This window comes from Zingiber officinale, chromosome 11A (assembly GCF_018446385.1).
Source record: "Zingiber officinale cultivar Zhangliang chromosome 11A, Zo_v1.1, whole genome shotgun sequence".
Lineage (NCBI taxonomy): Eukaryota > Viridiplantae > Streptophyta > Magnoliopsida > Zingiberales > Zingiberaceae > Zingiber > Zingiber officinale.
Window position 1 is genome coordinate 16,484,125 of NC_056006.1, and position 9,195 is coordinate 16,493,319.

The window sequence follows — 9,195 nt, forward strand, 5'->3', positions numbered from 1 at the left end:
GAGTCAGATCCATCATATTCTGTATCTAAAAATGAAACACGAGGACGAGGTGGCCTTACTGAAAGAGGGGAGTCGGATGAAGGACGAGACCATTGGCCAACTACAGAATACCCTCGACCATGTACGGAAAGAACTGGCTCGGACAAGGACTCGTTTAGAGGGAAAACATCGGGTGTCTGAGTCTGGCAGCAATTGAAGCCCTTGATAAATGTTCCTTTTTTAATGAAATGAAACATGTTTCCTGGATTCCGTTTATTATGGTGCAGATCTGTGTTGCCTTGCTTTCGCATCACCTGTATCTCTCTAATATTTCTAATAAACATAATAACTTACTTACCCGACCCTCTTCTTACCTCTCACCGTGATGAATGGGAAGTCAGGACGCTTGAGAATATACCTGCTAGTTTTCATATTTAGCATCAGAAATAACGAAAACATAGTTTACTGACCAGTCGAGCGTGGTAGCATGTTTTGTTGCATTTTGCCCAGGCGTATGTAAGGAGTGCTAATCGAAAAAGTCCTTGGGCGTGAGAGCCTAGCTCACTTATAATTCGCACTGAGGTGAGAGTCTGGGACAGCCGACCGGGAAGGTCGTTGGGCGTGAGAGTCGTGCTCACTTATAACTCGCACTGAGGCGAGAGTCTGGGACAACCGACCGGGAAGGTTGTTGGGCGTGAGAGTCGTGCTCACTTATAACTTACACTCGGGCGAGAGTCTGGGACAGCCGACCGGGAAGGTCGTTGGGCATGAGAGTCGTGCTCACTTATAACTCGCACTGAGGCGAGAGTCTGGGACAACCGATCGGGAAGGTCGTTGGGCGTGAGAGCCATGCTCACTTATAACTCGCACTGGGGCGAGAGTCAGGGACAACTGACTGGGAAGGTCGTTGGGCGTGAGAGCCGTGCTCACTTATAACTCACACTGGGGCGAGAGTCTGGGACAGCCGACCGGGAAGGTCGTTGGACGTGAGAGCCGTGCTCACTTATAACTCACACTGAGGCGAGAGTCTGGGACAACCGACCGGGAAGGTCGTTGGGTGTGAGAGTCGTGCTCACTTATAACTCGCACTGGGGCGAGAGTCTGGTACAGCCGACCGGGAAGGTCGTTGGGTGTGAGAGCCGTACTCACTTATAACTCGCACTGAGGTGAGAGTCTGGGACAGCCGACCGGGAAGGTCGTTGGGCGTGAGAGCCGTGCTCACTTATAACTCGCACTAAGGCGAGAGTCTGGGACGACCGACCGGGAAGGTCGTTGGGCGTGAGAGTCGTGCTCACTTATAACTCGCACTGGGGCGAGAGTCTGGGACAGCCGACCGGGAAGGTCGTTGGGCGTGAGAGCCGTGCTCACTTATAACTCGCACTGAGGCGAGAGTCTGGGACAGTCGACCGGGAAGGTCGTTGGGCGTGAGAGTCGTGCTCACTTATAACTCGCACTAAGGCGAGAGTCTGGGACAGTCGACCGGGAAGGTCGTTGGGCATGAGAGTCGTGCTTACTTATAACTCGCACTGAGACAAGAGTCTGGGACAACCGACCGGGAAGGTCGTTGGGTGTGAGAGTCATGCTCACTTATAACTCGCACTGGGGCGAGAGTCTGGGACAGCCGACCGGGAAGGTCGTTGGGCGTAAGAGCCGTGCTCACTTATAACTCGCACTGGGGCGAGAATCTGGGACAACCGACTGGGAAGGTCGTTGGGCATGAGAGTCATGCTCACTTATAACTCACACTGGGGCGAGAGGTTGGGACAACCGACCGGGAAGGTTGTTGGGCGTAAGAGTCATGCTCACTTATAACTCGCACTGGAGCGAGAGTCTGGGACAATCGACCGGGAATGTCGTTAGGCGTGAAAGCCATGCTCATTTATAACTCGCACTGGGGTGAGAGTCTGGGACAGCCAACCGAGAAGGTCGTTGGGCGTGAGAGCCGTGCTCACTTATAACTCGCACTGAGGTGAGAGTCTGGGACAACCTGTAGGACCGTTGGGCCGGCTAGAAGGGGGGGTTGAATAGCCCTGAATAAAACACAACCCTTTCTCGAACAATTAAGCTAACACTTGAAAAATAGATTAAGCAGAAAATAAAGCATAAAAACGAGGCACCGGATTTGACTTGGTTACAACCGGGGAGGTTGTTAATCCAAGGAAGATGGTTGCACTAAGAACTCCTTCAGGCGGAGAAACCTCGTTTACAACAGTGTAGGCACAAAAAGAAAGAAGCTAATCAAAGCAGTGGAAGCACACAAGTGTTGTTACAATTTCTGAACTGATGAAAAGCTTCTGGACCAAGGCTATATTTATAGCCTTGGTCGGGGCGCCTGGAAGAGTTCCGGGCGCCCTGGGGGGATAAAACTTTATCCCCCAACGTTCAGATCGCGTAAATCACGATCTTGGTCAAAAGCAGGGTCCGGGCGCCCGGAAGGGTTCCGGGCGCCCCGGAGGGCTCCGGGCGCCAGGAGCCCAAAGTCAACAGCCGTTGACTTTTTCGTCCAAGACCTCTTCTCTGGTTCAGTCCCGCCTCGGTCCGGTTCTTCTCCTCCGGATCCGCTCACTTGGGTGATCTCTGCCATCCGGAAAAGGACTCACCCGAACCCAACTTCTGGTCTTCTCGAGTGGGCTTCCCTCCGGCTTCTCGTCCCTCGGAATTGCCGCGTGTTTCCTTCTCGTCCGCCAGCGTACTCATCCGCAGTCTTCGTCCCTCGGTCATCGACCTTCTCGCTAGCTGCGTCTCTTGCTCCCCGAGCAATCTTCCGCTCCGGCTTTCATCCCTCAGAACCACCGCGCGCTTCCTTCTCGTCCGCCGGTGTACTCTTCCGCAGCACCTCGTCCATCGGATTGCCGTCCTTCTCGCTAGCTGCGTCTTCCGCTCGACTACCTGTATTCCTAAGCTCCTGCACACTTAGACACAAGGTTAGAAACAAACAGGACCTAACTTAACTTGTTGATCACACCAAAACAACCTTGGGGTTCCAACAATCTCCCCCTTTTTGGTGTGATCAACCCAAGTTAAGCTAGGGTTAAAATAGACATTAAATAACATTAAGTAAATTAACTTAATTTTCAATTTAAGTGCAAAAAGATAGAAAAGATAAAATCAAATTAAATCTATCTACCTCCCCCTAGACTTATACTTTCCCTTCTCCCCCTTTGATAAAAAAAAAATGGGGTTCCAAGAAAAACAATCTAAGGGTTAAAGACTTAGAAAAAGTATTTCTAAAAAAATTTCTAAGTTTTTAAGAGATTTAGAAAATTTTTCTAAATAATTTAAGCTGAGATTTCTAGTTTCAAGAAAAAGTTCTTAACTTAGGAAAAAATAATTTTTGAGAAACAATCCAAAAAAAATTTTGAATTTTAAAAAAATCTTAACTTACATTTTTAAGTATATATATATATATATATTTTTAAATTGACTTAGGCAAAAAAAAATTTCTAAGCAAGTAAATTTCTAATTTGAAATAAAATGTTTTGAATAACCTTTTTCAAGCACTAATTAATTCTTGTATTAATGCTTCATTAGTAAGTTAATTAAACATTTTTAATTTTTTTTTTAAAATTGACTTAGGCAAAAAAAAATTTCTAAACAAGTAAATTTCTAATTTGAAATAAAATGTTTTGAATAATCTTTTTCAAGCACTAATTAATTCTTGTATTAATGCTTCATTAGTAAGTTAATTAAACATTTATTTCAATATTTTGGCTTTCAGGTCGTGGCGAGGCACTAGGCCTTCTTGGTTATTGGAGCAACAACCACTTCCTTAGACAAAGCCTCATAAAGAAATTCTTTGTTTAATTTTCTCACTTAAAGCGCTAATTTTAATTTTAATTTTAATTTTAAAATTAATTTAAGCATGACTTCGGAACCCAATATAGGTTCCAGCCTACTGGATTAACTAAAAAGTTTTTAGGAACATATTTTCTTGAAATGTTTCTAATTTGTCCAGGGTGATATTTAAAGTACCAATTTAAATTATTAAATCTTCTAACATTGGTTTTAGATGAACATGCATGCTTTCTCAAGTTATCTACTTGCATTTTCAAATCATCATTTTCAAGTTTCAATTTTTCATTTGCTAGTTTTAATTTATCTAATTCTTCTAAGGGACAAGACTTAGCTAGAATTACTTTTAAATTTTTATTTTCACTTTCTAATTTGCAGCAATCTTTTGTTAAAAGTTTAATGAACTTAAACATTTTATCGGGAGGAAGAGATCGTACCTGACTTACCTTGTCGATCTCGTTGTCCGTTTCTCCCCCTGAGCTGTTGCTTTCTTCCGACGTGTCTCCCCCTTCATCGATGCTCTCGATGCTCATTTCGGAAGAGCTTGAATCGCAGTCGTCGTCTTGATGACTCGCCATCAGTGCGAGTCCGGAGAAAGCTTCGACTTCCGATTCGGACGATGTATCGTCCCACGTCGCCTTTAGGGCCTTTCGCTTTTGGATAGGCTTCTTACCCTTCTCCTTGTCCTTGTTCTTCAGCTTGGGGCAATTGTCCTTGACGTGCCCTTCTTCGTCGCAGTGGTAGCAGCGGATCGTTCTTCTCCTCTTTCCCTGCGGATGGTTAGTAGATCTGGATTTACAAAGTTTCTTGAATCTTCTTATCATCATTACCATTTCCTCGTCGTCGAGAGAGGATTCCGATTCTGGTTCGTCTCTCGAGGCTTTGAGGGCGACGTTATTTTTAGGCTCCTTCATTCTTGCACATCTTGACTCATGCACTTCAAATATTGAAAAGAATTCTTCTAATGAAATCTTTTCTAAATCTTTAGAAATGTAAAATGCATCTACTAATGATGCCCATTTGGTATTTCTAGGAAAGGAATTTAAAGCGTACCTGAGCGAATCTCGGTTACTTACCTTTTCTCCGAGATTCGAAAGACCGATGATAATTTCTTTTATTCTCGAGTGTAGATGCGCGACTGACTCGTCTTCCCCAAGTCGCAGGCTGGTGAGCTGATTGCGAAGCAGATCTCTTCTGGCGAGCTTAGCTTCGGACGTTCCTTCGTGCAGCTCGAGGAACTTCTCCCAAAGTTCCTTTGCAGAGTTGTATTTACCGATCCTGTTGACTTCTTGAGGTGGAAGAACGCTTAGCAGATGGTATTCTGCTTTGCCGTTCACTACAAAGTCGGCCTGCTCCTTTTTTGTCCATTTATCTATTTCCTTGTCCTCTGGAGCTTGAAAGCCAAGTTTCATTGTTAAAAATAATTCAATATCTGTTATAAGAAATACCTGCATATGTTTTTTCCAAGTGGCGAAATCCCCTTCGAATTTCGGCGGGTGAATGCTTGGTCCGGCCATCTCGTTGCTTCGTTCGGCGGTTAGTCCTCCTGAAGCACCTCGGCTCTGATACCACTTGTAAGATCGTTGGGCCGGCTAGAAAGGGGGGGGGGGTTGAATAGCCCTGAATAAAACACAACCCTTTCTCGAACAATTAAGCTAACACTTGAAAAATAGATTAAGCAGGAAATAAAGCATAAAAACGAGGCACCGGATTTGACTTGGTTACAACCGGGGAGGTTGTTAATCCAAGGAAGATGGTTGCACTAAGAACTCCTTCAGGCGGAGAAGCCTCGTTTACAGCAGTGTAGGCACAAAAAGAAAGAAGCTAATCAAAGCAGTGGAAGCACACAAGTGTTGTTACAATTTCTGAACTGATGAAAAGCTTCTAGACCAAGGCTATATTTATAGCCTTGGTCGGGGCGCCTGGAAGAGTTCCGGGCGCCCTGGGGGATAAAACTTTATCCCCCAACGTTCAGATCGCGTAAATCGTGATCTTGGTCAAAAGCAGGGTCCGGGCGCCCGGAAGGGTTCCGAGCGCCCCGGACTGTTCCGGGCGCCCCAGAGCCCAAAGTCAACAGTCGTTGACTTTTTCGTCCGGGACCTCTTCTCTGGTTCAGTCCCACCTCGGTCCGGTTCTTCTCCTCCGGATCCGCTCACTTGGGTGATCTCTGCCATCCGGAAAAGGGCTCACCCGAACCCAACTTCCGGTCTTCTCGAGCGGGCTTCCCTCCGGCTTCTCGTCCCTCGGAATTGCCGCGTGTTTCCTTCTCGTCTGCCAGCGTACTCATCCGCAGTCTTCGTCCCTCGGTCGTCGACCTTCTCGCTAGCTGCGTCTCTTGCTCCCCGAGCAATCTTCCGCTCCGGCTTTTGTCCCTCGAAACCACCGCGCGCTTCCTTCTCGTCCGCCGGTGTACTCTTCCGCAGCACCTCGTCCCTCGGATTGCCGTCCTTCTCGCTAGCTGCGTCTTCCGCTCGACTACCTGTGTTCCTAAGCTCCTGCACACTTAGACACAAGGTTAGAAACAAACAGGACCTAACTTAACTTGTTGATCACACCAAAACAACCTTGGGGTTCCAACACAACCGACCGGGAAGGTCGTTGGGCGTGAGAGCCGTGCTCACTTATAACTCGCACTGGGGCGAGAGTCTAAGACAACCGACCGGGAAGGTCGTTGGGCATGAGAGTCGTGCTCACTTATAACTCGCATTGGGGTGAGAGTCTGGGACAACCGACTGGGAAGGTCGTTGGGCGTGAGAGCCGTGCTCACTTATAACTCGCACTGGGACGAGTGTCTGGGACAGCCGATCGGGACTGTTTAGGAAAGCCCACTCGGGGACAGATGCTGCCGACCTTGGGGTGAGCTCCCGCCCAGGGCTTGTTTGCAGAGAATACTTTGACCCGGTCTGTAGTCAAGAAATATACCGTATCAGACGTAGTGAAGATAAAAAATATTAAAACCTTACTCAACCCTCGGGAAAATGACGCAATGTAGCAGTGCAACATTTGAATTTATCTCCCGCCATTTCTCTTGCCGCTTCCCGAGAAGATCTCGCAGCAGACGCTTCCGTACGCCTACCTCCTCTCATGATTTCCTCATCACGTCCATCATTAATACGCTTCCTAGGGGGGTGACATCTGTCCCACGTCTTTACTGCTTACGTCGTATAACGCCGCCTGCTTAACTCCTTTTTATACATGACTTCCCATAAGAGCTTGTCGTTCCTTGATCAGACGGCGCTGGGCGCTTTACCCAAAAAGGCACCCGGATCATCTTTCGATATTCTCCATGAAAGCCCGCTTTATAAGCCCTAAAGGTAGTCCGCCGCCGTCGTCTTAGCACTTCGACTACCTTCGCCGCCTCGTTGTTCTGTTGTCCCCAGTGCCTTAGCCCTTCCCCTTCTCGACTCCCCATGCCTGGTGCTCTTCCTCCTTTCGTCTGATTTCTCCTTCAACCTTCCTCCTTTTGATAATGGCAGACGGTAAGACATCCTTCTGGTATTCTTATTACATTTCTGACATAGACGACTATGACCTGTCCTTGATCCGATCTTATCTGGAACTTAACGAAGATTATGAACTTCGACTCCCCACACCCAGCGAACATCCCTCATCCCCTCCTGAAGGCTTCATGACTATTTTCAAGGACCAGCTTCTAGGAGGCCTTCATTTTCCCCTACATCCATTCATCTCCTCCCTGAGCCAATACTTTGGTATCTGCCCTTCTCAATTCACTCCCAATTTGTTCAGGGCTATATGTGGCACCGCCATTCTATGTCGCGTATAACAAATCCCCTTGACCATCCAGCTATTTCATCATTTTTATTCCTTCAAACGATCTGAACCAGGGGTATTCATGGTGCAAGCTAGACCTGGTTATAAATTCTTTTCTGACATGTCCTCTTCCAACAAAGGTTGGAAGTCTCATTTTTTCTTTATTAGATTACTTGAACCGCTGATCGGACCAGCCTAATGGCGTTCTGATCTTCCTACTAATCTTCCTGTGCACCATCATCAACCCTCTTGCCACGCCGCTTCAGAAAAACTCTGAGGCGTGAGCGTTCGCTTATCCATAATACTATTGGAAGACTTTTTGTACTCTTTCGGGCTCAGCCCAGTTTATGCAGAGATAGAGGCTCCGTTAGGTAAGACCCTGCTTTCCTTCTTGCTATTCTTTGCTAATTGAGGTATTTCTCTTCCACTTTGCAGTGGCTGCTATGCTCCGGGCCTACTCTTCAACTATAAATCAGCAGTCTCTCGCCGTTTTGAAAACCCTAAGTGCGGAGCTCAAGCAGGACCTGGCAGCTTCCTCGCGGACTGTCCCCCCTATGCCAGCCCGGGCGGAGACTTCTGCTGCACTTCCCCTAGAGGCTGCCCCTCTGGAAAACCTCACCATCCCGGAACAGACCGAGGAAGAACGGGTCGCTTCTCCTCCTCTAGCTAAACGACTGCGTCTTTAACGCAAAAGGAAAAGAGTCACTCCCGCAGTCCAGACGTCTCCTTAGCCGCTTCCTACCGGCCAGCGTTCATCAGCAACCTCCCAATCTTCCGAGGCTAAGGCTGTTACTCCTGATCGGGAGATTGCTCTCGAACCGGAGGTTCCCACCTTGTCGCCCGGAATATCAGCCCCTACACCCGTCCGGGCTCTGTCTCCCGAGCAGGCCTCTCTTCTCGTTCGGGCCTTATCTCACGGGCAGGCCCTTCTTCCCGTAATGGACCAACCCGGGAGCTCTGCAACTTTGTCCACCTCGTTTCCTGTAGCCGCTCCGACCTCTACCTCTCGAACCAGGGAGAGAATCCCCAAAAAGTATGCCTTCACCACTTCCTGGCGCCTGCCCTCCTCTACCGAGCCTGATGCCGACGAAGAAGCTACGGAAGATGCCCCTCTTGCTATTGTCTTGGTTCAACTACAGGGCGAGTTAGCCACGTCCTGGCGGTTAGGCAATTGACGATTTTGGAATAATCTGCCAATGGAAGGGCTAGATCAAGCCTCTCGCTAGATAATTTATGTGAGTTTTCTTTTATCAGGGCTCCTCCTCTGAAATTCCTTATAATCCTTCCTTCTGTGTCTTATGTAGGTATGCTCTGCCAGCTTGAGTGCGATCCAATATGCCGCCAATTTGCAGAGGGAGCATGAGGTGCTGAAGGCTCGCCTTCAAGAATTGGAGCTACCGCTTACACCCCGCGATCCACTCAACCCAACACCCGGGGACTTGGCGGGGTATCTTCGATCGATTGGGGAGTCTGCTGAGTCTGCCTGAAGCATCGCCCATGCAGCTTTTGACAGAATAAAAACCTTAGAGGCGGCTCTGAAAATTAGCGAGTCCAAGTTGGCTTCTGAGGGGGAGCGGCATCGCTCGCTCATGGCTGAATTGGATGAGAAAGATGCAAAGTTGACCACTTTATCTTCTAATCTGAAGAGTCTAC